The 24,374-nt window shown below is 39.8% G+C and overlaps 1 long non-coding RNA gene across 1 annotated transcript; it reads right to left on the bottom strand.

Moving 5' to 3' along the window:
* Nucleotides 1–1,977: 1,977 nt before the first annotated feature.
* On the bottom strand, nucleotides 1,978–17,714 carry LOC128592373 (uncharacterized). The gene is made up of 3 exons (XR_008381851.1): nucleotides 17,588–17,714; nucleotides 7,524–7,617; nucleotides 1,978–2,413 (listed from the first exon to the last, which is right to left on the bottom strand). It is a non-coding gene; the product is annotated as an uncharacterized LOC128592373 (long non-coding RNA).
* Nucleotides 17,715–24,374: the final 6,660 nt, after the last annotated feature.

The following is a 24,374-nucleotide window of genomic DNA, read 5'->3' as shown; positions in this document are numbered from 1 at the left end:
AAGCATGTCCACCTCATTCTCCCTGTGTTCTCACCTGTGGACACACCATGTGTCCCTATCTCGGTGCTCACCTTCACCCCAGGTGATACGTAGGGTAGTGTACCCTGGATAACATCCTGGTCAGGCGAGGGTGGACATAGGGAAGGGATTGGGGTGTCCAGAAAACCCCTACTGCTGAAAGGACTACAGTAAGATGTCACCAGTGCACATGAAGACCAGAGGGACTTCCTGGGACAAATTCCCATAGTCTACGGTAAAAAGCCTTGGAATCAAGATGATGTAGGCTCTCTCAATAGCAGTCATATAGTTTGAGGGTTCTGAGGATGATGTTGGAAAGGAAAACATTGCATTTTGACCTTAAACATGCTTGGCCAGAAACGTACAGGTTCATGAGGTTTGGTTTGTGGCATTGCCTCTGTCTGAGCAGTAAAGAAGAAATAGAGAGGAGAAAGATCAGAAATGACTCCCTGAACACGGCTGCAGATGACACCCCAGCAACGGGACTCCAGGACAGTGACTGGCCTCCCGGAGGGGAGATGCTGGCAGGAGCCAGGATGCCTTCACTGGAATGGCAGGGGGTTTGTGCGTGCCCCTGCAGGCAATGAGGACTCTTTCATTGAAAAGCTTTAAGCTAAAAAATGAAACAGATCTGGTTTGGGGTATAAGAGACAGAATGAAGACCAGGAGGTCAGTTAGGAAGGTTCATAACAATCCAGAATAGATAAGATACAGACCACGCTAGGCAGCAGAAGTGAAGAGCAGTGGCTAAAACGTGAGAGAGAGAGACAGATAGACAGACAGTGGTGGCAGGTGCCTCTGCCCCAGCTCATGTGACTCCAACTCCAGACTGTCCACCTTTGCCGGCTGCCTCCAACCTGGGGAGCCCTCCAGGAAGGACAACTTTAATGCTCTCGGCAAATCTGAGCATTTAAAGCAGAACAGGTCTCACCAGTGGTGCCCGTTGGCAGCACCTATGGTACCTTTTATTTATTTTTATTTATTTTTATCTTGGGGGGAATGAGTCTCACGATGTTGCCCTTCATAGAGTGCTGTGGCATCACAGCTCACAGCAACCTCAAAGTCTTGGGCTTAAGGGATTCTCTTGGCTCAGCCTCCCGAGTTGCTGGGACTACAGGCACCTGCCACAATGCCCAGCGTTTTGTTGCAGTTGTCATTGTTGTTTAGCTGGCTCGGGCTGGGCTCGAACCCATCAGACTCAGTGTATGTGGCTGGCACCCTACTCACTGAGCTACGGGCACCAAGCCAACCGATGGTACCTTTTAACACTAATGATTCCAGGCATTGTGCCAGCCACCTCCTCTTTGCCAGTTTTTTTGAGTATCTTCGTGAACAGAATTACTGTTTTAAAATAAAATTGCATCAATAAATACACGCTCCAGACATTAAAACACAAACATTTCTTAACTCTTGCATTTTAACAAGTGTCCAGACACAAACGTAAGCAACAGATTTGCATGCTCAAATATTTGAAATGTACTTCTTGTTTTATTTACAGTGTTCCTTTGACTGCTTATAACACATTTCCTATGGATATAATTGAAATGAGAAGCAGTGAAAAATAAGGAAAAATGTAAACTTGGCAGATTAAGCAAATGATTTCAGATAAAATAATACATTCTTCCAATCATTTTCAAGCCTAATGTTTATCAGAATTATATCTAGTGAGTGTTAAAAGTTACCTTCTGGTACCCTTCTCTAGAGATTCTTTTTCAGAGGAATTTAAAAAAGCATCAAACTGTTTCCACATTTTGGCAATTGTAAATTGAGCTGCAATAAACAGTCTAGTGAAATGTCCTTATGATAAAAGGATTTTATTTTCCTTCTGGGTAGATGCCCAGTAATGGGATTGCAGGATCAAATGGGAGGTCTAGCTTGAGTGCTTTGAGGTTTCTCCATACTTCCTTCCAGAAAGGTTGTACTAGTTTGCAGTCCCACCAGCAGTGTAAAAGTGTTCCCTTCTCTCCACATCCACGCCAGCATCTGCAGTTTTGAGATTTTGTGATGTGGGCCATTCTCACTGGGGTTAGATGGTATCTCAGGGTGGTTTTGATTTGCATTTCTCTAAAAGATAGGGATGATGAACATTTTTTCATGTGTTTGTTAGCCATTCATCTGTCTTCTTTAGAGAAAGTTCTATTCATGTCTCTTGCCCATTGATATATGGAATTGTTGGCTTTTTTCACGTGGATGAATTTGAGTTCTCTATAGATTCCAGTTATCAAGCTTTTGTCTGATTCAAAATATGCAAATATCCTTTCCCATTGTGTAGGTTGTCTCTTTGCTTTGGTTATTGTCTCCTTAGCTGTACAGAAGCTTTTCAGTTTAATGAAATCCCATTTGTTTATTTTTGTTGTTGTTGCAATTGCCATGGCTTTACATCCTTCGTATTAACCTGGATGGACGTGGAAGACATTATTCTTAGTAAAGCATCACAAGAATGGAGAAGCATGAATCCTATGTACTCAATTTTGATCTGAGGACAATAAATGACAATTAAGGTCATGGTGGGTGTGGGGGAAGGGGAGAGCAGAGAGAGACGGAAGGGGGGTGGGGCCTTGGTGTGCACCACACTTTTAGGGGGCAAGACACGATTGCAAGAGGGACTTCACCTAACAAATGCAATCAGTGTAACCTAGTTTATTGTACCCTCAATGAATCCCCAACAATAAAAAGAAAAGAAAAGAAACTGATCTAGGGTGGCACCTGTGACTCAAAAGAGTAGGGCGCCAGCCCCATATGCCGGAGGTGGCAGGTTCAAACCCAGCGCCGGCCAAAAACTGCAAAAAAAAAAAAGAAACTGTATAAAAACTATTACTGCTTTTTTTTATAAGCAGTAAAAATCACAGTAAAAATCTAGAGCAGTGGTTCTCAACCTTCCTAATGCCACAATGTATTTTCATTGTTACAAAGGGGTCACAACCCACAGGTTGAGAACTGCCGCTCTCCGTTTAGGTGATATCTCAGGGTAATCTCTACAGAAAGATTCCAGAAGGTGACTTTTTAATACTCACCAGATGTAATTCTGATAAACATTTGGTTTGAAAATGATTGGACGAGTATGTTATTTCATCTGAAATAGTTTGCTTAATCTGCCAAGTTTACATTTTTCCTTACTTTTCACTGCTTCTTATTTCAGTTATATCCATATCTGGAAATGTGTTATAAGCAGTCAAAGGAGCACTCTAAATATGACAACCAACCCAGGAATGGATTAACAAGCTGTGGTATATGTATACCATGGAATACTATTCAGCTTTTAACAAAGATGGAGGCTGTTCATCTTTTGTATTAATCTGGATGGAACTGGAACACATTCTTCTTAGTAAAGCATCACAAGAATGGCGAAGCAAGAAACCAATGTACTTAATTCTAATATGAAGGCAGTAGATTATCTAATACAAAGGGGGTGGGTGAATGAGCAAGTGCGGAGAGGGGAACAGGGAGGGAGATGAGATCACTGTGTACGGCACACCTCTTGGAGATAGGACACAATTACAAGAGGGACTTTACCTAACAAATGCAATCAGTGTAACCTAATTCTTTGTACCCTCAAGAATCCCAAACAATAAAAAAAAATTTTAATTAAGAAAAATTAAAAAGTGTCAGCATTAGAATTGTTTTTAGCTTTCTCAGGTAATGCTATGTGGGTAGTCCATGGGCCAGGCCTGGAGAGATGTAGGCTGTCTTTAATGCACTACTTGGTCCAGAGTATATGAGTAAATGCCTGATGTCCAAAGGTCTGTTCCTTTTTTCTCACTCAATACAGTGTCATAATTAGTTTAAAAATCAGGCTCATCAAAACTGTAGAGAAAATTGTTCTGACCTTTCATTTACTTGGGGAAAAGAATGAAGTCATCATATATGGACCACGGAAAGGGCAGCAAACTGGCGAGATGGGATGGTCTGTGCTCAGATTGCTCTGAGTCTGACCTGTCTGACCGTGAGCTGTCTCTGATTCCAGCAAGGGGAGATTTGCAGAAGGAATACACCAGACTCGCTGGGGTCACCGAGTACACCAGACTCGCTGGGGTCACAAAGTACTCCAGGCTTGCTGGGGTTACAAGCATGTGATATTTATTGTCAGGTTTAGTTTAAGATCCCATAGGTGACAGATAATGATTCATGACAAGAATGGCTTTCAAATTTGGGTCAGGAACCAGACGAAATGGTCAGAAGGTAGGGACAATTAAGAGGGGAACTGGGCAGGGGAGAGCTGTAAAACCTCAGCTGGACAGTAGCTCCCCGCTGATTGCATGGGAAGCAACACTGATGTCCTTTTGTCTGAATAGCTTTTTCCCCTGACTGATCATGTTCTTTGGCCCAGTTGCAAATAAAAATCCTAAATTCAGGCACCTTTGTGTAATTCCCCATCTTTCATACTCAGCTCTGATGTTATGTCCTTAATGAAATCTTTCCTGACCTACAGCCCCTCCTTCTCCTGTGTGCTCCTCTGTGCACTGAGCCAGAACGACCCTTGAAGAAATCGGTCTGGGCGAGTATTTTATGAGGAGGACGCCCTGGGCAATTGAAGTAGCTTCAAAAATACACTACTGGGACCTGATCAAACTAAAAAGTTTCTGCACTGCCAAGAACACAGTAAGTAAAGCAAGGAAACAGCCATCAGAATGGGAGAAGATATTTGCAGGTTATGTTTCCAACAAAGGTTTAATAACCAGACTTCACAGAGAACTCAAACGTATAAGCAAGAAAAGAACAAGTGATCCCATTGCAGGCTGGGCAAGGGACTTGAAGAGAAACGTCTCTGAAAAAGACAGGTGCATGGCCTACAGACATATGAAAAAATGCTCATCATCTTTAATCATCAGAGAAATGCAAATCAAAACTACTTTGAGGTATCATCTAACTCTAGTAAGATTAGCCCATATCACAACATCCCAAGACCAGAGATGTTGGTGTGGATGTGGAGAAAAGGGAACACTTCTACACTGCTGGTGGGAATGCAAATTAATACATTCCTTTTGGAAAGATGTGTGGAGAACACTTAGAGATCTAAAAATAGATCTGCCATTCAATCCTGTAATTCCTCTACTAGGCATATACCCAGAAGACCAAAAGTCACATTATAACAAAGATATTTGTACAGAACGTTTATTGCAGCCCAATTCATAATTGCTAAGTCATGGAAAAAACCCAAGTGCCCATCGATCCACGAATAGATTAATAAATTGTGGTATATGTACACCATGGAATATTATGCAGCCTTAAAGAAAGATGGAGATTTTACCTGTTTCATGTTTACATGGATGGAACATATTCCATGGAACATATTCTTCTTAGTAAAGTATATCAAGAATGGAAGAAAAAGTATCCAATGTACTCAGCCCTACTATGAAACTAATTTATGGCTTTCATATGAAAGTTATAACCCAGTTATAACCTAAGAATAGGGGGAAGGGGGAGAGGGAAGGGAGGGAGGTGGGTGGAGGGAGGGTGATTGGTGGGATTACACCTGCGGTGCATCTTACAAGGCTACATGTGAAACTTAGTAAATGTAGAATATAAATGTCTTAACACAATAACTAAGAAAATGCCAGGAAGGCTATGTTAACCAGTGTGATGAAAATGTGTCAAACAGTCTATGAAACCAGTGTATGGTGCCCCATGATCACATTAATGTACACAGCTATGATTTAATAAAAAAAAAAAAAAAAAAGAGTCTGTCTGCTCCGCTGGGCTCCAGAAGCGCATGACTTACACATCTTTGTATCCTCATCCTGTGTGGCACCCAGGCTGGCAGGTGACAGGCCCTCAATAAATGTTTATTAAATTCTTAATAATTTATAAATATTTATTCTTAAATATATATTTAATCAGCATGTAACCCCTTTAAAAAGGAAGAGATTGAATATAGATCAAAGTATATTGTCTCTAAATCTTAATTCCTTTAATATTTAAAATTCTTTAATTTCCTTTTCCCTGCATCATACAAAAAGGCCACATATGATGGCAGACACACTGCTTTGGGTCTGCACTTCCTCATACATTAATATGCCTGCTACTCATCTCGTTTAAATGGGAATTATAAATGGATAGGTGTGGGGTAGATCTAAGATTCTGCATTTTTGGTAGGTTTCCAGGTCCTATTGGTGCCTTCTAGTCAAGGATGACACTTTGAGCAGTGTGATTTTAAGAGACAGAGACTGATCTCAGCTTTCACTGATATCACAGATACGTTTTAAGGTAGATAAGGTAAATCCTTAGCACCAGATTGCTTGGGTTCCACTCCTGGCACAGACACTTCTGTCATCTTAACATATTGTACCTCCACTTCGCATCTATAGCAGAGGGATAGTGATAGGGCTTTCACGTGACAGGAACAAGGAATACACGTTCAGCTGTTAAGGTGGTGCTGACTGCACAGTGACCACCATGGGTATAAACTCTATAGTGTCACTTCTACAGACAGTCCACTTGTCTTAGCAGTGATCAGATCTATCTGTCAAAAGCCATGATTTAAGAAAAAAAAATCTTGAAAACTGTAGAGAGCAGGTATTTTCCTTTCTTTAGGTAGAATCCATAGACCCAGAAATAGAATCAGAAGAGAGAGAAAAAATGTAGCTTGTCGTTTGTTCTGTAACATCATCTCATCCCACAATTGCCCATGACAATGCTGAAGATAGTGTACTGTTCCAGAAAAGGTGAAATGTCGGATTAAAATCCACAATAAGATACTCCAGCCAGAATATATGAGTTGAAACTCAGAACAGCACTAAATGTCAACACCAAAAGCCCTACTTTTCTTATAATAATAGGATGCTAAGTTTCCCCCATCAGTTCCCCAACAAGACCATTGCTTTTTAATGACAAGTGTTAAACTCTCAGGGAGTTGTTAGAAGGAGAGAAGGACTGCTCTGACCTAAAATAATTTAATAACAAGCATAATACTCAGTGAGAGAGGGAAAAATAAGAATCAGTCAGGATAAAGGAAAAAGGATAAATGAGGTCCAGAACAAGGACTTTGAGTCCCTACTACGTGCCCCGGGCTCCTGCCGTATCTCTGAGTCTGTGTAAAGTGTTACAAACTCATCTACAGATGAGGGACAGGAGCGTCAGAAGGTCATACCTGCTGGACCCAGGTTGGCAGAGCCGGGGTTTGAATCTACTATTACTGGATATCCTATGACTGGAATTCGTCCCGCCTCCTCAAACTTTGAAAAACGCTCCAGATTTGAGCTCACTCAAGTTTAAGTCAATTTTAAAGTCATAACAAATAACACGGCACACCAAAATGAAGTGAAATGAGCACACTGTGCGGAGACACATTCCAGCTTTTAACAGTTTCCACTGAAGAGTAAACCTGGGACCTGCACACATCTGTCAGGCCTGTGACCAGCGGTCAGCCTGGTTTGCTGTCCCCCGATGCCTTCCAGCTGGAATACCCTGTGTGCCTTCCCTTCTGCGGCTTCAGGGCAGTTTTGGAGAAGACCGTCTGCCCTACTAGGCAGTGCAAAGGATAAAACCCAAAGGAGCTTGAACTCTACCTCTGGCTCCCTCTTGTCTTGAAACTCCTAATAGAGTTGCCAGCCCTCTTCTGAAATTCCAGGGAGCCTCTGAGCACCTGTCGAGTGAAGGAGGCTAACACAGTGGGTAAAATTAATTCAGGATTATGAAAGATGGTTGATTTAACAGCCAGAGTTTAGTTAACTTAACGTTCAACCCACTTACTTATTCATTTCTAAAGAAAACAGAATGGAAAACCTGAGCTGTTGGTCTAATCCACATCTAATTATGCTACAAGATCCTTTTAATATCCCAATGTATTTAAATGTTTAAATTATATTATCTACTTTTAAGACTGAGCCTACCTTGGTCCTCTTGGTTGGACTATAAATGAAAAAAAAAAAAGTACACCTATTTAAAAATTTCAGAGTCTGTTTTACACATTTTCGTATTCAAGTTCCTGTGTTAGAAGAAATAAGATCTCTGATAATGGTGTTGTTAAGGAGATCAAAATATTTTTTTATTTTAGCTTTATATTTTCACAGAATATATGAATAAAGGAAAACTATAACTATTAGTCTAAGTATGCGAAGAAATTTTCAACATGCTATAAGGAAGACTTGAAATTGCAAATTTTGTTTTATTTTTTAACATAGCCTAGGAATAAGGTGTTCTAATAAATAATTATCATAAATATAGCACGTAGAGTAAATATTTTCAAAAGTTTGCATATTCTAGACACTGAAATGATTTGAAAAATATGACATTCATTATTTGATAAATTAGAAGGTATTTTTAAATTTTGAACGTCTTTAAGGGCCACCCCAATAAACACCATTCAACACAACTTGTCTTGTTTCTGCCAACATACAGACATCTCTAGGAAGAGAAATGCCAGGTTAACAGAGGGACTGGTAAATAATACTTCACCAACATAGAACATCGAAAGAAGTAACCCCTCTTTTATATTTGCACTTAAAGTATATCATTGAGAAATAACTATTTTAGTGGTAATGACCCTCTATACTCTACAGTTAATCAAAATGCAATTGCATATGACTTTTTTTCCCGGGATGCTTTCATTACCAAAGTGGGATTAGACATGACAAACATACTCCTCTCTGAAATCCCCTCATAACGCAAAGAGCCAAGCAAAGTAAGAGCCACGCTCCAAATACAGAAAGGCAACACGGGTTCCTCCTCAGATCACACAAACCTCTCTCCTCTCCCCTTGCACAAGTAAAGGAAAGCGAATCTAAGAGATTTAACATTTTCTCTTAAAACAACTTTCAATATGTTTAAGTAGAGGAATCTTCTATTCAACTCCAACTGGTAAAGAAATTCACCAATTTTTCTACATAAATGAGAAACAAAAAAACAGATGTGTTTTTAAGGCTATTTGAAGTCAGTATGAGCCTTGAGAGAAATGTGCTTTTGCAATATGGCATAAGGAACCGTACGCTTTCATTTTGAGGGGTTGGAAGATTTACCCAGTAACTAGCATTGATGCAATGGCCGTCACACACAGCTGTTGTGTGAATGGGCCTCACTAAAGCAATTGGTAACATTCACTCACTGACCAAACAAATGCCAACTGGATCGTGTGCCTCCATTGTATTCATATAAACCTCCCACATTCTTACTTTAGTCCTAGAAAAAAATTCCTAAAAATGTTAATTTCTTCTGTAATAAAAAAAAAAATTGGGTGGGGAATTAATTTGAAGGTAGGGATTAATAAGGACATTCTGCATATCAAATGTATTAAAGGGAAAAATTCTTGAAAAACCAGAGCTTCCTAATTATAAAACAATGATGACAAAAATCAGAGCTCTCACAGAATCATGTGAGCGTTTCATGAGACCAGATATTAAAGGAAGTGGTTATCTTCTGCAATTCTGCATAATTAATCTGTGGACTCACCATTGACTAGTCATCCCGTTGTCACTTAAGCCACCTATTTTTATCTTGGTTTCCTAAAGCCCACCTTTGAAACATGTATTTCTTAAAATATGGTTACAATCTAAAAATCATCTTCTAAGAGTGCAATCAGGTTTAAATTGCATTAACTAATATTAAAAAATTAAAAATAAAACCCGGTAACATATTTTTTAGTTCTTATGCTTTATTTTTGAGTAGATAATTTGTTCATGGAGTAAAAAAATGTAGAAGCTAATGATATTTTACAAATTTCTATATATTGTTGAGGGACATAAGTATGCCCTAAGCAATTTCGAAAAATAGTGAATTCCATTAATGTCATGTCTGGTTCCTCTTCCGCATCTTGCTATGATATTTAAGCCTTCTATTTTTAACTCTGTGGATGCATCTTCAATATTCTGAGTTACTGCATTAAGTAATACACAAAACTTCAGTATGATAGGATTTATAAACCGGAAGCATTTAAATTCGCATCTATAGATTTAGGTCATCTTTCTATTCTAATTGCTACCCCTTGGGGCCACCATTCTGGCTACTAAAATAAGTTACTTCTCCATCTCATATGTGGGATAAGGACAAGGGATATAATATAAGTAGTCGGGAGCAGTTTGTCTAGAAAGGTGTGATAATATTGAGAATAGGCCCAGTTTTAAGACTTGTATGACAAAAATAAATTTGCCTTTAAAATATTGTAAACAAAGCCAAGAAACCATGACACTGAGAAAAACAAATTAAAGATAAATTTAGAAAGTACTAAATCTAGCATATAGCCCAAGCCCTTCCCTGTTACATATCTGGAGATTTAGCCCCAGTGAAATTAAGCAGCTTCCTCAAGATCATGCATCTAATTAGTGAAAAACGTGACTGCAGAATGCAATGTCTAGACCTCCAGTTCTGATCTCATTCTGCAGCCAAGATTATTTACACTGATGCTGGAATGTCCTACAAAGATGGTATAAACTGTGTGGAAATTATGAACAAGGGTTTCCTCAGATCTTTGTGGGAGTAAAAAAATAGGTTTATAAGGGAGTTGGGGAAATTCATAGATGACATACTCAGAATAGTTTAAGGGAAAAAGTAGGGAGGTTTGCAAATTACTATCAACATTTTACCCCAGATATACCCTCTCTGCTCTGGAAAGTGAGGCCCACAGCCAATACCTGCAACCTCACGGTTGACTGTCCTCTGAGGCTGATCAGCCTCCAGCCCCCAGCCTTCTGTGGACACAATCTTATCTTGGCCATCTTCGCGGATTCCTTTCTAAGCCTCACCCACTCCTTGCTTCCATAATTATGGATTTACCTTGAGATCTCCTGCTACTTGCTTTGAACCTCTAACTCACTGTGATTCATCAACATTGCCGAGTTCTCTGTTGGGGAGACCAAATGTCCTTCTCTTTTACTGACCCTCGTTCATCCCGGGCCGTATTCCCGACTGCCCGTGGAGAATGTCCATCTGAATGTCCTGAGCAAGGGCCTCAACTTCAACTGGTTTGATGATGAATTTCTTTTCTCTCCCTAACAGGATTGCTCTGCCGAATTGTTTATTTGGGGCTTCTGATAAATCATGATCAAAACCCTGCAGTCTTCTTTGATCTTTTAATCTGATTCCAACACATAGCTAAACTTTATAAAGTTTTGTATAATTTTCCTCAAGCCTCTTTTCTGTCTCCCACTTCTCTCTCATCTGTATTACCCAATTTTGGACTATGACATAAGCATATGAAATCTTTCCATTTCTCTCCTCCCCCTGGAGGAGAGAAATGGAAAGATTCCATTCACATTCCCTTCAGGTGGATCTTGGTAAAGGACGCTTTAAATCCCAGAAAGGACGCTTTAAATCCCAGAAAGATTCCATTCACATTCCCTTCAGGTGGATCTTGGTAAAGGACGCTTTAAATCCCTTGATAGTCCCCTACTCTAACTCTTCAAAGTCCTTCTCTATGTATCCAAACTCTTCTGTTTGTCACTGAAGACCGTAAATAACCCACTAGTCTCATCTTCCATGCGAACTTAGCTTGAAGGCTTGCCTCACACTGCACACCTGAGACCCAGTGTCTCATGCCTGTAATCCCAGCATTTTGGAAGCCAAGGTGGAAGGATAGCTTGAATTCAGAATTTTGAGACCAACCTGGACAACATAGTGAGACCCTGCCTCTAACCCCCCAAATTTAAAATTATATGAGTGTGGTCATGTGTACCTGTAGTCCTAGCTGTTTGGGAAGCAGAGGCAGGCTTTCCCCCATTAAGTTGCCCCAAGAAAGAAAGATGCTAGCAAAATAATTTTTTTTTTTGCAGTTTTTGGCCCGGGGGTCTGGGTTTGAACCCTCTACCTCTGGTATATGGTGCTGGTGCCCTACCCTTTTGAGCCACAAGGTGCCGCCCAAGCCAAATAATTTTTAAAGTTATTAATCATTTAAATATGATACATGCCAAAAGAGAGAAGGGAGTACTTGGGAATCTCAGAATTGAGGAATGGGATACAAATTAAATAAGACCTGAAGGGAATGTAAAAGAAAACAGGGAAAGGGAAGCATGTTGTAAGTGAAAAGGAAAGTTCGTAAGTGCAAAGGACCCGAAAGAAATCAAGAAAGGATCCTGAAAAGCTCCCGAGAGCTTAAAGCCTGAGCTTGTCATTGCCATAATACAAGGCTTCATTTAAAACTCACAGAAAAATTTCAGTCTTCTGCAGGTTTATTGCAGCCCAATTCATAATAGCTAAGTCATGAAAAAAGCCCAAGTGCCCATCGATCCACGAATGGATTAATAAATTGTGGTATATGTATACCATGGAATACTATGCAGCCTTAAAGAAAGATGGAGACTTTACCTCTTTCATGTTTACATGGATGGAGCTGGAACATATTCTTCTTAGTAAAGTATCCCAAGAATGGAAGAAAAAATACCCAATGTACACAGCCCTACTATGAAACTAATTTGGGACTCTCACATGAAAGCTATAACCCAGCTACAACTTAACAATAGGGAGAAGTGGGAAAGGGGGGGGTGGGTAGAGGGAGGGGAATCGGTGGGATCACACCTGTGGTGCATATTACAGGGGTATTTGCGAAACTTGGTAAATGTAGAATGTAAATGTTTTGGCACAGTAACTGAGATAACGCCGGAAAGGCTATGTTAACCACTGTGATAAAAATGTGTCAAATGGTTTATGAAGTGAGTGTATGATGCCCCATAATCATATCATTGTATACAGTTATGATTTAATTAAAAAAATAAAATAAAAAAAAAACTCACAGAAAGTCAAAAGCAGTGAAAATACATAGTCCCATTCATTATTTTTGACTGTTGCCTAAGTTTTTGGTGTAATAGCTAAAAAAAATCATTGCAGAGACAAATATCAAGGAGTTTGCCCAGGGTGTTTACTTCTATAGTGTCAGGGCTTTTATATCTTTAATTTATTTCAGTTTATTTTTGTGTATGGTCTAAATTAGGGTCCAATTTCACTCATTTGCATGTAGCTATCTGTCTAGTATTATCATCACCATTTATTAAAAAGACTGCACTTTGCCCATCGAATTATCTTCGTGGCCTTGTTGAAGATTACTTAGTGGTATATGCTTGAGTTCATTTCTGAACTCTCTATTGTGTTTTGCTGGTCTTTGTGTCCGTTTTATGCCAGCACCATACTTTTTTGATTATTATATCTTTGTAATGTAATTTAAATGAGAAAGTATTATGCCTCCAATTTTGTTTATCATTCTCAAGATGATTTTGATATTCAGAACCTTTAGTGGTTCCTTATACATTTTGGATTTTTTTCTATTCCTATGAAACATGCCATTGAAATTTTGAGTGAAATTGCATTAGATCTGTATAATACTTTGGATAGTATGGGCATTTTAACAGTATTAATTCTTAACCATGGGATACCTTTCAATTCATTTATGTCTTCTTCAATTTCTTTCATTGGCATTTTCTAGATTTCAGCCCACAATTTTTTTATTTCATTGATTAAATTTATTTGTAAGTGTTTTAAGTATTTTTGATGCTGGTGTAAATGGGATCATTTTCCTAGTATCTTTTTCAGCTAGATCATTATTAATGTAGAAAAATGCAACTAATTTTTGTATGTTGATCTTGTATGCTGCTACTTCACTGAATTCATTTTTTAGTTTTAACAGTATTTTTTGGAGTATGGGGGGCACACAGGGACAATTTTGCATTTTTCTTTCTGATTTAGATGCCTTTTATTTCTTTTTCTTATCTAATTGTTCTTGGCTTGTATTTCTAATACTGTTTTAAATAGAAGGGGCAAGAGTGGGCATCAATGCCTGGCACCTGATCTTAGAAGAAAAACGTTTGGTTTTTCCTCAATGATCATATTAGCTGTGTGCTTCCCATAAATGGTCGTTATTACATTTAGAAAATTTACTTCTGTATCTATTTTTGAGAGATTTTTTTAAAAAGATGAATTAATATTAAACTACATCAAACTAACTTGTTTCTGCACAGGAAATAATGAAATGAAGTCATCCTACAGATTGGGAGAAAATATTTGTAAACCATGTATCTAATAGGGGATTAATGCTCAAAATATAGAGGAACTCACACAACTCAGTATTTTAAAAAATCCAAATAACTCCATTTAAAAATAGGCAAAGAACCTGAATACACATTTCCTCAAAGACATAAAAATGCTCAACACATGGGGCGGCACCTGTGGCTTAAAGGAGTGGGGCGTTGGCCCTATATGCTGGAGGTAGTGGGCTCAAACCCAGCCCCAGACAAAAACTGCAAAAAAAAAAAAAAAGGTCAATACCTATATAAAAAGAGGCTAGACATCATTCTTCATCAGAAAAATACAAAACAAAATCACAGCAAGACATCACTCCACACCTTTAAGGATAGCTATTATAAAAACAAAAAAGAGACAACAAGTATTCCTAAGTGTGTAGAGAAAGGGAACCTTTGTGTACCGTGGGTGTAAATGTAATATAGTATAACCATTATGAAAAACAGCATGGAAGTTCCTCAAAAATATTAAAAGTAGAATTACATGACCCAGCAATCCATCTGCTGTCTATATACACCCAGGGAATGAAATCAGCATCTTATTGTGATATCTGCCCTCCCACAGCCACTACAGCACTATTCTCAAGAGCCAAGTTATGGAAGCAGCCCAGGTGTTCCTGGACACATGAACAGATAAAGGCATTGTGGTATTCAAATACAACAGCATAATATTTACCCTTAAAAAAGGAGATTCCCAACAACACGGATGAGCCTGCAGGACATTGTGCTGAGTGAAATAAGCCATGACAGAAAAACAAATACTGTATGATCTCACTTATACAAGGTCAGACAATGATGTTTGCAAACTTGTCCTAGAAAAAGTGCTACCTGCCTCATTGCTGACTATCACTGTGGTCACCTTCACAGCACTCCCCTCGGAAAGCAGTACGCCCACACCAGCACCTAGTCCACCCTTCAGAGCAATTTTGAAACTCTTTTTCTAGCATGTCCATCAGAGCTGTCATCATACAAGATCTGATTAGAAAGTTCACAAACTCATCCTAGAAAAAGTGTTTTGTGAAATCTAAAAATAAGTTGAATGCATTGAAGTAGAGAGTGGAATAGAGGTTACCAGAGCAAGAAGGAAATATGGGTAAAAGGAATACGAAGTTACAGTTACATACCAGAAATAGTCTGCAGATGCCACGTACAGTGAGAAGACTACCATTAACAACATTGTACTGTTTACTGAAAGTCTGTTCTTAACACACACACGCACGCGCAGCATGGACAGCCATGGAAGGTGATGGGCATGTTTATGTCCTATAGTAATTATTTCCTATAGTATTAATAGTAATAAATAATTACCTATAGTAATTATTTCCATGTGTATATATGTATATCAAAACATCATGTTGTACATCTTGAACATATTTGAGGGCTCTGGAAAGTATCTAACCATGCAATATAAGAAGCAGAGGCACATGTGGCTGGGTGCTTCCCAGGCAGCCATGGTATAATAATAATTTTTAAAGAACAGTGAGAAGGTGCCTGTGCCATTCAGAGAACTACTGTGAGTGGAGACATGGCCATTTTAGGGGCTGTGGTCTGAAAAATCTTCTGGGTCCTGCCTCCCTGAGTTTTCTAGGGTTTTTCATCCTTTCTAATTCCATAATCTTTGGGAGAAATGACAGAGCTGAAACATCTGCATCCTTTGCCCTGAAATAAAGTTTTGTGACGTAACATCTGAGAGAAAGTAGAGTCAGTCGCACCTGAGTCCTATTTGAGAAATCAGAAGTGTCATGGTGTCTTATCATGAGCATTTTCTCAATTAATTACCTTAATATTAAGCATTAAAAAAAATGGAAGAAGAGCTAGCCATATGTCCTAGAAACTCCTACTAAATATGAACAGGAAGCCTAAGAATAGAACTAAAGACAAGTAAAGAATCTATATAAGAGCCTTAACTTTTCCAAATTTCTAATTAATTAAATGTGATAGAACAAAGTCTTGACAATGTGGCTACAGCTACTTATTTTTAACTTGCGTCTCCCACATTCCCCAAATCAATGGAAAAATCTCTAACGGCTGCACTGGTGTGATCACAGCAAAAACAGTTTCTATTTTTGAGTTCCTGCTTCCTATTATTCAGACACACTTTGGAATTTTTTCTCCACAGTTTGAATGTTGGTTGCTGCCCTGTTACTTAGCCAACATTGCATGATTTTAATTGAGTGTGGCTGTATCTAAGAGGAAAAGGGCACCAGGTTTGCAGAGCAAACATCACACCCACAAGGCTCAAGGCTTGCTAGTTGTTTTCCTGGCTGATTTAAGATTTCCAAAGATGTTAGAAACGGAATCATTACAGAATCAAAGTCCCCATTAAAATGCTTCATTTATCACACTGAATCAATAAGATGCTGTAAGTTAATAGTGGTTTCCTGACAATGAATCAATGGAATATTTTGAAGTTATATATTCAATGCTTTGTTCGTTTGTCTTGGGAGTTTATTCAAGGATTACATAATCACTCAACTACCCTACTATTCCGGGCCCAGAACTCCTGGGACACTTTCCAACACATTTTTCTCCTTCGTCAAGATAGTTTATTAGTAAAGTATTATATAACCTAACAGACTGATTATTAAAACAACTTTTTTTCTCCATGGAATTAAAAATCTACAAACATTTAAATAAATAAAAAAATATTTTTTCCTTATGAATACAATAGACCAGCACTACCCACAACTAAAATATTAAGAATAATGATGTTTATCATAATAGTGATCCCAAAAGCACAAACGGAGCCCTCCTGAAGACACAGGCACTCAAAGTCTTCCCTCTTTCTTCTTTGCCAACAGGACTCGACAATGACCTTTAAAATATACACCTTCCGAAACTCCCTCCTAGATGAGGACGACCATGTGTTCGAGGCTGTAACATGGAGTCTGAGATTTTCGGTAAAATTTTCAGGAAAGCTATTTTTTTCCTGAATGGATTTTTAAAAAATGAAAAAGGAAAAGTGGAAAAAGAAAAAGACTTTCTGCTGCTTGGCCCCGAGAAATGGCAGCCAGCTATAAGGTGATCAGTCAGCAACAGTCGTGTGACAACTTTGCTCTACAAAAGGCAGACCAAGGGACAAGACAGCCTGCACCTCGGGTCCTTCTGAGCAGCTGCGCCTCCAGTCTGGAATTCCTGCTCCAGATTTGTCTGATTATTTGAGAAGAAACCCCTTTATGTTCAAGGAAGAGTGGTCAGAATTTGTGGCATGTGGTTGAGAGAAACGCAAGGGGTAGACGGCTGAGCCTCGAATTTGAATTTGAACCCTTGAATTTGAACTCAAAGGCTCCATTTACACATAAATGCATATTTTCTTCTGCCTCTCCAAAAAAGATACTTTGAAGATGTAACTCCAGATATCTTGAATATGACTGTATTTGAAAAGAGGATGTTGGCAGATGTAATTAAGATACACCTATAACTGATGTTGGCAGATGTAATTAAGATACACCTATAACTGAAGATGAGGTTATACTGGGCTGAGGTGGGTTCTAAATCCAAGAACAGAGGACACACAGAGAGCAGAAGGCAGCGTGGTGACAGAGGCAGCTGCCAGCCCGGGCGCACCAGGAGCGCCACAGGCACCAGCTGCTCAGAGAGAGATGCCCAGCACACAGAGCCCCAAATGAACTAACCTGGTCACACCTTGACTGGGACTCACGGCCTGGGGAGCTGTGAGGGAATCCGTGCCTGTTGTCTAAAGCCACCAAGTTTGTGAACTGGAACACCATCATACTTTCATTTGCCTTCTATCAACTCTATTTGTTCTGGTAATTTTTCTTGGTACTTTATTTCCAGCCTGGCAGATGCATGATGGGAAAGGAAAGCCTTAAAGTCCAGAAAAACTTGAACACTGACTCAGCCTATTTTTAACTCTTTAAATTTAGGCGAGTTACTTAAGAGAGTCTGAGTCTATTTTCTCAAAGATGATAAACAGGTTCATCCATTCATTGGTTCACCCATTCTTCTGACTGAGCTGTCACCGTGTGCTAAGTGTTGTGCAACGTGCATGGGTAGATATTAATGGGAAGTACTGAATCCTACAGGGAAGAAGCAGGTGCCAGAAAAGGGTCTAGCCTGACTCTGGAAGTTAGTTCTGGAGATGATTCCGAGGATTAAATGACGTACATATGAATGCACTTTATAATCTGTACCTCAAAATGAAAATAAAATTATTATTATAAATATAATTAGATGAATTGATGAAAATGTTTATCGTTATTACCCCTGGTCTAATTGGTAAATAATAGGTAAAAATTTTTTTTTGAAAAAAAAATTTTTTTTGCTGGGATTGAAAAGAAATGGCAAGAGAAACCCTAGAGAATCGTGAGAGGGGATAGGGTTGTGAGAGACTCGTGAATGTGCAGCACTCACGGACACAGCGGATCTGCTCAGGCCCCTCCCCAGGTTTAGCCCAAGCCCACCTTCTATCACGTGCTGTAATTAAATGAGATGGTTGGTCGTTGTTTCTTTTTTCCCCAAAAGAAGATGAAATGCACAGTCATGTTTACTCACGGAGCAGTACACACAGGAAATGATATTGGTATATCAATAATGCAACTCTCAAAATTTAGCAACCAAGAGTTTTCCACCCTTGAGGATAAGTGCTGTCCCCTTAAAACTGAATAAAGTGACAGAGAACCCTGTCCTTCCAGACAGAAGTAGAGCCATGCAGACCTGCAGCTACTCCATATTAAAATTCCCAGGCTGGGAGGCGCCTGTGGCTCGAAGGAGTAGGGTGCTGGCCCCATATGCTGGAGGTGGCAGGTTCAAGCCCAGCCCTGGCCAAAAACTGCAAAAAAAAAAAAAAAGAAAAAAAATTCCCATGCTAAGGGAAGTCACTTTGCATTCTCTAAGCGAAGACTGCATCGGAGTGTGGAAAATCTCCTGGAGCAGGACCAGGGCTGTGTGCGCTACACAGCTGGAGCGACTGGCCCCGCTCAGGACCTGCCTAGTCTCATGGGTCGATAAATTCCCCCCTCACTTTTTCCACCAAAGTTAAAAAAAAAGGCACACAAAAAAATACTGAGTGTATGTGTTTGTGTAAATAAATACACAAAGCTTTGAGTTCACTTTTTAAATATTGTTTATAATAAAAAGATAGATATCTTGCTATTATGGAACTTGGTACATCAAAAGACTTCAACATCACAGCTAACATTTTTTCATGGTATAAATTTTATGTAGAAAAAGTCAGATTGAATATCTTTCATCCATTCAAGTATCAAAGAAAAGGAATTATAGCTTCAAACCTTGCCTTCAGTAATCCAAAATAAACAACCATATCAGCAAGAGGAGATTTATTTCAAGGACTTGAAGGGAATTTTGACAAATGAGGCTATGTTTAACCAGCATGAAAAAAAATGTGAGGAAAATGCAACGACAGGAATGGTAGCTGAGTTAAGTAAGAATCGTACCTACTCCGGACCATCTCCCAACTGTATTGTTAAGTTGCCCCCAAACTGTCCAAACCTCTGAAGTTTTTCTACCATATATCCTGAACACCAGACCCTGCTTAACAATCCCTTGGTATTTCTCTTAGAGTTGACTGAACCAGCTGAAAGTGAAGTGGGTTTATATGGTTTGAATATGGAAAAGATAGGACTGAATGGAGAGACCATTTGAGGGCCAGTGCATTCTACTCAGAGAGGATGATAAGGAACTAGGAACATTTAGAGAGAACATGAGGACTCACAGCAGGAGCTAGAAGGGTCTAGAGACGGATGCATGTTCACACGGACAGTCATCATCTAAAAGGAGACATAAATATGGTATCTGATTTCTCATTTTAAATCCCTAACTTCAGTTATAGACTGTTGGTGTTGGAAAATCAAAAGAGATCGCCTAGCTCATTTTTCTCGTTTCACTGGAGTACACCAGGCAGGAAAGGCAAGGTTACTCAGGACACAGCGCAGAGTGTTGGGAGGAGGTGGGCAGGCCAGAACGTGACCACCAGTGGTTGGGACAGGGGCCTGGCTGGGGGGAGCTCGGGGAAGAGGAATCGCACTAGAGATATGCCATGGAGAAAGCCCTCTCCTCCTTCCTTTCTCCTTTCTGTGGTCCGAGTGTTCACCCCATGCCTCACCAACCACATGGGCTCCATCCACAGTGCTCTCACTGACAGTCCAAGGGAACCTAGTTTCTAGTTTTCTGCTTTTTTTTTTTTTTTTTTACTAGAAACCAGCATGTCAACTAACAGGGACCCCCCGTAAACCTTCATTCATCTGTGTTTATCCAGCAATTACAAAGACATGCTCCTTTTGTGTATGGTATTTGATTACTTGATGAGAATCCAGAGTTTTCCATTCACTCTAGTTCACTTATTTCCTCTTACACACCTAACACACCACACTGTTCAAGAAGAAATTTTAAAAATGTATGTGAAGCAAACCAGTCTTGCTTTACATATTGACTTTAAAGTGTCATTTTTTTTTCTGTCAACTGCCCACAGCTGTTTTTTTAAAAACAGGACTTCTTGAATTCAGTATCACCAATTCAGTATCACCAATCCAATAAAATGAGCAGCTGGGCCCTGGGGCTGCTGGGCTTTGAGGCCCTGGGGCTGGAGAGGTGTCTTGTCTTCTGACTTTTCCTCCTGAGGCTCAGGCTTTGAAGAGAACAAAGTAGTTCTGGAGTTTCTCTCCCTTCCCTAGAGTCATTATTATCTGAAGAGTGAAGAAAATAAGGCAGAAAGTTGCTTCACTGCGGCTTCTCAGTCTTTCATGCCTGTTTCATCTTGTGGTCGTGGTGGCAAAGTTCCAGGCTATGGGGAAAACAGTCTCTTGCAGGAACTGCTTAAGCAAAGAGTAATTTATTAACACTAACACAGAGGAGCCATAGGAACAAAAAGGACTAAACAAGAGGAAGAAGTCCTCAGGCACTCGCCACAGTGAAGCCACTCTTCCCCCAGGAGCCACACTCAGAAACAGCTTCCGGCTCAGGCTCCTGGCCCTAAACTTTCCCGCCCTTGACTGCTCTTTCTCGCAGCCCCAGTTTATTCCCAGCTGGACTTGGTCCCCTGTCTCTGGTCAGTCACAACAGAAGATTGCAATCAGGCACACATAAAATAACGTTACTTACTCACATCAGATGTCATTGCTTTATGGAATTGGAAACAAGTTTAGCTTTTCAGGTTTGGGGTACAAATTAAATATAAAAATATCTATGTGATGATTTTTATTTAGTCAGTCACTAAGGAGAGAAAATTAGTGGCAGCATTCTCCCCCTTGAGGCACTGGATAATTACTCTTTCTACACAAAACCCTTTTTTAAAACCTTAAGATTTTTTAAGTGGGAATCTTTCTAAAATGCCTAATAGGTTTACAGGACTTTGTCAATAGGGCAAACAACACATAATTTAATTCTTTCCTGGTCTCAGGGCTAGTGTCTAGGGCAGCACGCTTCTCCTGAGTGGCTGGGGCCGGCCAGCAGCTGCCAGGTGGCAGGGACAGCTCAGAGACACTGGGCCACTCAGACACTTGGCATTAGGAGAGTCAAATGGAGCCCTGGCATGATTGTTCTCAGAAGTTCTGGGAAAGATTCCTATTTAACTTCTCCAGAGCAAAGACTTGGCATGTGACCACAGCTACACCCAGAACAGCAGACGGGGCTGCCTCATGATTCCGTGGGAAGTCTTCTTCCCGTGGCTGAGCTCTTGTTCACTGCCCACAAGCTGGAAAAGGAGCTCCTGGGCCTCCTCGCTGAGTATGCACACAGAACGCCAAGCCAAGTCTGTGTGCCAAGTACAGATGCATAAAGGACAAAAATAAATAAATAAGATAACATCTTCCTTAAAAGTATTTCACCTGAGTAATACTACCTAAAGAATGCGCTGTACCTTTGAGCCTGTAAACAGTTCAAGTCAATATATCCAGCCCCACCCTTGGGTACAGTTATGAATGTGTTTTGAAGTACTAAAAAAATAATCCACGTCAGTCATGGCAATAACTGATCTATGCTTTGTGGCAAAAGGTTAATCTTTGACAAATATAAGAGTGGTACTAATTTAAATCCTGCACTTTCTTGCACACAATCCACTGTAAATATGTTCTGCTGACAGCTATTGTGAACAATAGTTAAGGAAATACTGTGAACGAAACGAGATTTTCCAAGGTTCTAACCCACATTATCAAACCTTCCTTTCCCATCTTCTGGCATTACATACTGTTTCATTTTTATGATACTGGGTGCAGTTTGCAATATTTGATCATTTTGAAAATCCTATCATGTTTTCCTTTTTCCTAGTAAACAAAGCCCATATGCCTTAACATATTTATGCTTATCCTAATTAGGTCTTAAATTTCGACTTAATTTCTAATCTTCATTACACAAAACCTGTTTTCCTCCTTTTCTGAAAGAGCTTTTCACTGTTCCTACACCATTTCTAAATGTCACCTTCTACAGGAATCTTCTGTGACCCCTCCAGACAAAGGGGCTGCTTCTTTACCTGAGTTTCTGAAGCCCCTTTCCACTTGGCATCTATCATGTATTTTTCTGTTATTTTTTATGTACATCTTATCTCACTCGCTAGATTATCAGTAACTCAAAGACAGACTATGGGTTATCTGCCCATGTGGAGATCATTCATAGCAACTACCTCAATGCCTTGTATATACAAAGTGCATGAAAACACATATACATTAGATCCTTTCAGCTGCAATGTAACAGACCCCCGATTCAAACCAGCTTAGTTTCTGAAAGAGAAATGTATTGAGTCACATGAATAGGCAGTGCAGAGACGCAGCTGATTCCAAGTGTTAGAGGGCGGAGGACCTCCAAAAAATGACATTCCATTTCTTTCTCTGTCCATGTCCTGTTTATTCCTTTATCTATTTGACTTCATTTATCACAGGGATATATTCTACAAGGTGGTCAAGAGAGGCACCAAAAGCCACAGGTCACATCTTCCAGGAAAGACAACCATTAGCTCTGCTTAAATTTCCTGGGGTCACCCCAGACATGGCAGGAGCCCTAGTTACTCATAGAACACAAACAGAGAAGGCAGGGAAGCATCTGGACTGATAAAAACTACAAAATTACCCTACAAATTATAAGTTAACTCTTTCAGAACCTAACAGATTAACAAAAGGCTTAGCTTTACCATTTTTTAATTTTAGTAAAACTATCAAATCAACATGCACGCCTGATACAACTTTGTATTATGTTCGAGGGACACAAATGATAGAAAAGCCAAACTTGTAACCACCAATGGATCAGTGAGGACTCTCAGCCTAGGTGTCTGACAAAATGCGAGGCATGACAATTGGATGAATCTAATAAAAGATATTAGCCAAGTTATAAAAATCACAGCACAGTTTATGACCTTAATAACAACTCAGAAAAGAAACAATGATTGTGGGATAGAATAATCACTGAAGATTTTATGAGGTGGTGAAACTGTGTTGATTAAAGAAAGATAAATTGCTTTTGAATTGCTGGAAGAGAGAGGGAAGGAAAGAGAATGAAATGGTCTAGAATAGGCATTTTATTTGCTAAGGCATAAGTGTAGATCCATTTGTCATGCAGAATTCATATTTCAAATAAGCCTAGATTGTTATAATGAGGTTAGCGCAAAGGTTTGAACACTAGGCTTATGAGCTTCCCTTCCCTTCCTTCCCTCCCCCCTTTCCCCTCCCCCCTTCCTTCCCTTCCTTTTCTCTTTGTTTTTTACTCACCACTATACTAAGGAGGGTGTAGGAGTCTGAACTTGATCTAGTTGTTACAATTTCACTATATATAAGTTCTGAGAATGGACATGATGATCCAGCTGTGTGTCGTGACATAAGAGGGGGACAGAATTAGAGTATTTCTACCGTGAAACAGGCGTCCCTCTTACATCTCTGCAGCCTGTGCAGCACTCAACCCTGCAGGGCAGCAAGCCCGTCGCAGCTTCTAAGGCTGCACCATCCACAGCCCTTCTGACAGTGCACGGCCTGTCTGGATGACTTTCAGGACACAGAGACCACAGAGAAGGTTGAAGAGGAAAAATGAAGCCTAGATTGTAGAGCGAGTTTGAATGCTAGCTTGTGTTTGATGGAGGGGAGCATGGGGGGAAGCTGTCAAAGAACTTTGAAAAGAATAGTAAAGCTGTGGCCAGTGTTTTAGGAAAATTAACTTTAGGCTCTAGGGTTGAGAATCGGAGCAGAAACTGGCAAAACTGAGAGCTGCTATAAAGATTTTGAACAGTGCAGAAAGAAAGGTAACTGTGAGAAGGAGAGCAAAGGAGAGACTGTGAGGCATTTAAAAAAAATAGAAAGAAGACAACAAAGGGATTTTGTGAATCTCTTACAAAAGAAACACAGACCCTGGACTTTTTACTATTATTTATGTAGAAAATAAACAACAAAAGTCCTTGAAATCATTCCCGGCGACTCCGTTGCTCGCCACAGTGCCTGTACAGCTCTGTCACACGCGTCATCACAT

This window comes from Nycticebus coucang, chromosome 8 (genome assembly GCF_027406575.1).
Source record: "Nycticebus coucang isolate mNycCou1 chromosome 8, mNycCou1.pri, whole genome shotgun sequence".
Taxonomy (NCBI): domain Eukaryota; kingdom Metazoa; phylum Chordata; class Mammalia; order Primates; family Lorisidae; genus Nycticebus; species Nycticebus coucang.
This window is presented reverse-complemented; position numbering and strand designations above follow the sequence as displayed.